This window comes from Apodemus sylvaticus, chromosome X (genome assembly GCF_947179515.1).
Source record: "Apodemus sylvaticus chromosome X, mApoSyl1.1, whole genome shotgun sequence".
NCBI classification, from domain to species: domain Eukaryota; kingdom Metazoa; phylum Chordata; class Mammalia; order Rodentia; family Muridae; genus Apodemus; species Apodemus sylvaticus.
In genome coordinates, this window is record NC_067495.1 from 52,765,329 (window position 1) to 52,772,064 (window position 6,736).

The 6,736-nt window shown below is 37.9% G+C and overlaps 1 pseudogene; it reads left to right on the forward strand.

The window, feature by feature from the left end:
- Positions 1–623: 623 nt before the first annotated feature.
- Positions 624–5,526, forward strand: LOC127674471 (ubiquitin-conjugating enzyme E2 N-like; annotated as a pseudogene).
- Positions 5,527–6,736: the final 1,210 nt, after the last annotated feature.

A 6,736-nucleotide genomic window follows, 5' to 3' on the forward strand; every position in this document is an offset into this window, starting at 1 on the left:
GTTTAGAGACATGCTAAGTACAAACGTAATTCATTTAGAGAGACAAGCTTCGAGAGAGACAAAAATTTATAACCCATATTATTCAAGTATTTAATTGTTTATAAATGGATTTTAAATATACATGGCTTGGAATATTATTTTACATGAATAAGTTTTATGTTTATTTTAAACTTGTTTTGAGTTAACTTACTTTAAAATCTATTTATGTAAAGTAATATCCCAAGCCATGTATATTTAAAATCCAGTTATAAACAATTAAATACTTGAATAATATGAGTTAAATTACAGTATACCTGCATGGCAGAACACCCCAAGCTCAAGTACTACCATTCTCTTGAATGAGACCCAATCCCACCAGAGTAAGTTAAATGGAGTCCTCAATACAAAAACAAGAATGCATGGAGAAATAAGACTCACCAGAAATATTCTACTCTTGTCTCTATCTGTGTTGGCCTGTCCAGCACTGAATATATAGAGCAGACCATGAAAACTTCTTCATCTATAAGGAAGAGAAAAAGTATTCCTCACTTTTCACATGACAGGGAGAAGGATTCTTTTGCCAAGTGTTAGTACAGCCACAGAGTCTGCACCACTCTTTCAAGGTCAAGGCAACAGAGAAGCAAATGGGAATCACTTGTTATTCAGCATCTCCCAAACTGACACATGAAGATGATGTGAATAGGGAATCCTTGCACCTAAGCCTACAAACAAACTGGTATGAGAGCTGTGTATTAATACAATTTTGCATGCCCTTTACCCAGGTTTTCAAATGTTCCTCTTAGCAAAACCTAATTCCAGGGTCCATACCCCAACCACCCATGTTCCCTGATTAAAAGAAACTTCTATTAACTCTGTCTTTGGAAACTGCTAAACTATCCAGTAAAAATGACTCAATATGTCTCTTTTAAATTGTCAATTAGGTGCTCGTTTTAATTTACTTCTTTTACAAAGCTTTTTCCCTTATATTGGAGTCTGATCTAACTTACAGCTGAATACAGTTAAGTTGTCTTTCTACAGAACTCTGGTATATGGCCCAGCCCATTATATAATTGCATTTAACCTTCCTAACTAAAACTTATGTTAACCTTGGCATAAAAAATTTCCTCACTAATTTTGTCTCCTTAATGCTACCCACAAGGTTGTATAGTTATTACCTCATGACTTAAATTCTGGATCTTTGCTGTCTGTTAAGTTTTATTGTGGCCCCAAAATGACCTGGACAGCTGAAATTTTCTGATGTTTAAGTACTTCATCAGTTTAATGTCTTTTGTATTGGTCTCCTGTACAGACGTTGTATGTTGTGGCTAAGCCACCAGCAATGTGATTATTTTATTTACTAGAGCCCTAAAAATGGCTTCAGTTTAAATATTAGTCTCTTCTCAAGATGTCCATTGCTTTCATTCTCTGAGATTTGTGGAATGAAGGAATGAGGTTTTCCCATTCAAGCTTTCCTTGGAGGAGTGACTGTCATATCAATTCTAGGTGATTAATTTAAACTCAAGTATCTCAATGGCTTCTTATGTGGTTAGAACCACCAGTCTATTGTTACTAGGTATGTTTGTACTCTTGAAAAGTTTGACATGTTCTTGGAGGCATTGTTTTCCCATTCCTTGCAGGAATCTGGTTACTATTTATAGACCACTTTATGCTTTTCCCAGGCCTGACTTTCTGCTTCTCCATGGTTGCTAGAAATACTGACTCCTCTGTCTTAGTTCTTGATGATCATCCTCTCTATCACACCTAAGAAAGTAGTATCTGATTGTCCTCATTGCCAGACTCACATAGAATCATCTTCTACTCTGGTAGTTCTCATTGTGTGGATCAAATAACCCTTTTAGAGTAGTCAGCAAAGATCACTGGGAATCACAGATATTTACATTATGATTCATAAAAATAGTAAAACTACAGTTATAAAGTAGCAACAAAAATAATTTTTTGGTTGGGGATCACCAAAATATGAAGAAGAGTCATAGCATTATGAAGTTTGAGAACCACTGCCTTAATCTATTTTACCTATAGCTCCAAGGTAAGCTTCCAAGCGTCTCAATGCATGCTCCCTGTGATCTCTGAGTCTCCCTTATGATCAATGTAATAAAGGTAGAAGCTACTCTTGTTTCTGGGTTTTTTTTTTTTTTTTTTTGCTATTATCTCTGTTTTGCTTTTTCTTCTTTCTTTTTGTTTTATTTGTTTGTATCAGGGCACATAGGTCACACACTACCCCCATCTCTAAACTAGACAAGATTTTGAGACTTAGAGAGGGATCAAAAAATAATTTCTCAAATTTTCCTTAATCTCCAATTTGTTACTTTTAAATTTACTTTATACAGTTCATTCATTTGTGGGAATCTAAGTTATCTATTTCCCAAACAATTTTGTTTCTTTTAGCCTTCAGATGGCCTTAAGTGAATGTCTTATGCAGAATTTGCATAAATGTACAATTGCTCTTACCCCTGTTTTGTATTTCAGCACAACGATATCTAGTCTTTGGGGAAATGTGTATCATTTCCTCCTCTAATACATAGAATTTTGAATAGCTTCTTGTTCTGTACAATGGAAGATGGTGGCTTGTGAAAGTCTATGGTTAAACCATTAATTTCAGCTTTTTGATGTTATGATCTAATCCCCACACCTCAGAATACCTGTAGCCATTTTGTTCCATGCCTGTCAGCTATTTTATATTGTTTCTATAACATGCGTGCCAGTCACTGATGGAGAAGTGACTTGACTCCAGGAAATGCTGACCATATACCCTGGTTTTTTTCATATGTTCTGGATGCTTTGTATGAGGCTTGCTAATCTTTTTTTTTAATCAATATATTTTTTATTTACATTTCAAATGATTTCCCCTTTTCTGGCCCCCTACTCCCCGAAAGTCACATAAGCCCCCTTCCCTCCCCCTGTTCTCCCACCCACCCCTTCCTACTTCCCTGTTCTGGTTTTGCCTTATATTGCTACACTGAGTTTTTCCAGAGCAAGGGGCCACTCCTCCGTTCTTCTTGTACCTCATTTGATGTGTGGATTATGTTTTGGGTATTCCAGTTTTCCAGGCTAATATCCACTTATTAGTGAGTGCATACCATGATTGATCTTTTGAGTCTGGGTTACCTCACTTAGTATGATGTTCTCCAGCTCCATCCATTTGCCTAAGAATTTCATGAATTCATTGTTTCTAATGGCTGAATAGTACTCCATTGTGTAAATATACCACATTTTTTGCATCCACTCTTCTGTTGAGGGATACCTGGGTTCTTTCCAGCTTCTGGCAATTATAAATAGGGCTGATATGAACACAGTAGAACATATATCCTTATTACATGCTGGGGAATCCTCTGGGTATATGCCCAGGAGTGGTATAGCAGGATCTTCTGGAAGTGAGGTGCCCAGTTTATGGAGGAACCACCAGACTGATTTCCAGAGTGGTTGTACCAATTTGCAACCCCACCAGCAGTGGAGGAGTGTTCCTCTTTTTCCACATCCTCCTCAACACATGGTGTCTCCTGAATTTTTAATCTTAGCCATTCTGACTGGTGTAAGGTAAAGTCTCAGGGTTGTTTTGATTTGCATTTCCCTAATGACTAATGAAGTTGAGCATTTATTAAGATGCTTCTCCGCCATCCGAAGTTCTTCAGGTGAGAATTCTTTGTTTAACCCTGTACCCCATTTTTAATAGGGTTATTTGGATTTCTGGGATCTAACTTCTTGAGTTCTTTGTATATATATTGGATATTAGCCCTCTATCTGATGTAGGGTTGGTGAAGATCTTTTCCCAATTTGTTGGTTGCCGATTTGTCCTTTTGATGGTGTCCTTTGCCTTACAGAAACTTTGTAATTTTATGAGGTCCCATTTATCAATTCTTGCTCAAGCTATTGGTGTTCTGTTCAGAAACTTTCCCCCTGTACCGATGTCCTCAAGGGTCTTCCCCAGTTTCTTTTCTATTAGCATCAGAGAGTCTGGCTTTATGTGGAGGTCCTTGATCCATTTGGAGTTGAGCTTAGAACAAGGAGACAAGGATGGATCAATTCGCATTCTTCTGCATGCTGACCTCCAGTTGAACCAGCACCATTTGTTGAAAAGGCTATCTTTTATTCATTGGATGTTTTCAGACCCTTTGTTGAGGATCAAGTGGCCATAGGTGTGTGGGTTCATTTCTGGATCTTCAATCCTGTTCCATTTATCTGCCTGCCTGTCACTGTACCAATACCATGCAGTTTTTAACACTATTGCTCTGTAGTATTGCTTGAGGTCAGGGATACTGATGTCCCCAGAATTTCTTTTGTTGTTGAGAATAGTTTTAGCAATCCTGGGTTTTTTGTTATTCCAGATGAATTTGAGAATTGCTCTTTCTAACTCTATGAAGAATTGAGTTGGAATTTTGATGGATATTGCATTGAATCTGTAGATTGCTTTTGGCAAAATGGCCATTTTAACTATATTAATCCCGAAGATCCATGGGCATGGGAGGTTTTTCCATTTTTTGAGGTCTTCTTCCATTTCCTTCTTCAGAGTCTTGAAGTTCTTGCCATACAGATCTTTCACATGTTTGGTAAGAGTCACCCCAAGGTACTTTATACTGTTTGTGGCTATTGTGAAGGGTGTCATTTCCCTAATTTCTTTCTCAGCCTGCTTATCCTTTGAGTATAGGAAGGCTAATGATTTGCTTGAGTTGATTTTATAACCTGCCACTTTGCTGAAGTTGTTTATCAGCTGTAGGAGTTCTCTAGTGGAGGTTTTTGGGTCACGTAGGTAGACTATCATATCATCTACAAATAATGATAGTTTAACTTCTTCCTTTCCAATTTGTATCCCTTTGACCTCCTTATGTTGTTTAATTGCCCAAGCTAGTACCTCAAGTACAATATTGAAAAGATAAGGAGAATGGGGGCAGCCCTAGAAATTCCACAACTTATGCATAAAGTGAGCAGAACCAGAGACAAGAGCAGAGGGTGAACTCCAGATCTGATAAGATGGCTGGGATGCAGGATCATCAAGGAAACCCAGCGATTGTTGGCAGAACCTGTTCCTGGCAACAAAGCAGAACCAAATGCGAGCAACACCCATTATTTCCATGTGGTCATTGCTGGATACCAGGATTTCTCCTTTCAGGGAGGGACTTTTGAACTTGAATAATTCCTTCCTGAAAAATACCCAGTGGCAACACTGAAAATAAATAGACCCCAGCACTGCAGATCCACACATTTCTGCTATCAGTCCAGGCTTTGTTAAGTGCTCCTAATCCAGATGATCCATTAGCAAATGAGGTAGCCGAGCAGTGGAAGAGGAATGAAGCCCAAGTCATAGAAACAATGAGAACATGGACTAGGTTATATGCTGTGAACAATATTTTAGTTGATCAGATCATAAAGTATGCATCACTTCTCCTGTTCTGCTACCACTTCTTCCCTTTTATGTTTGCATTTAATGGACACTGTCTTATAAATCATTACAGAATAAAAGCCCAAACATCTTCATCTTTGGTGATGATATGCACATTAGCAAATCTGTTTTGTTCTGATTCATTATTGTAAAGCAGAGGCTAGAAGTATCATCCGGATTGCTGAGCGATGTTGAGAAGCAGGACTTTGCTTTGACTCCTTTCCCCATCATGGTTAAAGTACAAGGCACTGTGAATGAAGGTAGTTGTCAGGGTTAGCTGCCAGGGGTATTGGTGCTTTATTTTTTTAGGAGGAAAGTAGTTTTTGTTTTTGTTTTTTTTTTAATATTATGCCCTCCTTTCCCTTCCCCCCTCTTAAAGGATCTAATTGTAGTGGATAAATGCAGTTAGCCAGTTTTATTAGAATATACTCTCTATCCAAGTCTAACGTTAGACGCTGTAGATGGACAAGCTTGATTATCTGAAACAAAATGGGAACATTAAATAACCATCACAGTCCTCATTAATAACATTGTGTCTTTGCTATCAATCGAAATTCTCTTTCCCCCACCCCCACCCCGAAAAGACGAAGAAAAAGCTTGTGACCACTTTGTATGTCTTGTCTGGAAACATCTGTAAATCTTATATTTTATTAAATTATTTTTTGTTATTCTAAAAAAGAAAGAATTTGCACAAAGCTTTATGTAGGAACCATCAAATCAAAGTCAATATGAACTCTTATGTCTAAAATATCTTAAGTCAGAGCTGACTACCAGGCAGCCGTATTGTATGAGTTCACCATGGGTTTGTGACTGACACTGAAGAGTACTACTAATAAGCCAAAAAGTAATGACCATAATACTCATGCTCTGTTATCATATTCACCACCTATCCACCAACCTCCTTACTTTCTTTTTCTTTTTTTTATTCGATATATTTTTTATTTACATTTCAAATGATTTCCCCTTTTCTAAACCTCCACTCCCCGAAAGTCCCATCAGTCCCCTTCTCTCCCCCTGTTCTCCCACCCAACCCTTCACACTTCCCTGTTCTGGTTTTGCCCTATCCTGCTTCACTGAGTCTTTCTAGAACAAGGGGCCACTCCTCCGTTCTTCTTGTACCTTATTTGATGTGTGGATTATGTCTTGGATATTCCAGTTTTCTAGGTTAATATCCACTTATTAGTGAGTGCATACCATGATTCACCTTTTGGGTCTGGGTTACCTCACTTAGTATGATGTTCTCTAGCTCCATCTATTTGCCTAAGAATTTCATGAATTCATTGTTTCTAATGGCTGAATAGTACTCCATTGTGTAGATATACCACATTTTTTGTATCCACTCTTCTGTTGAGGGATACCTGG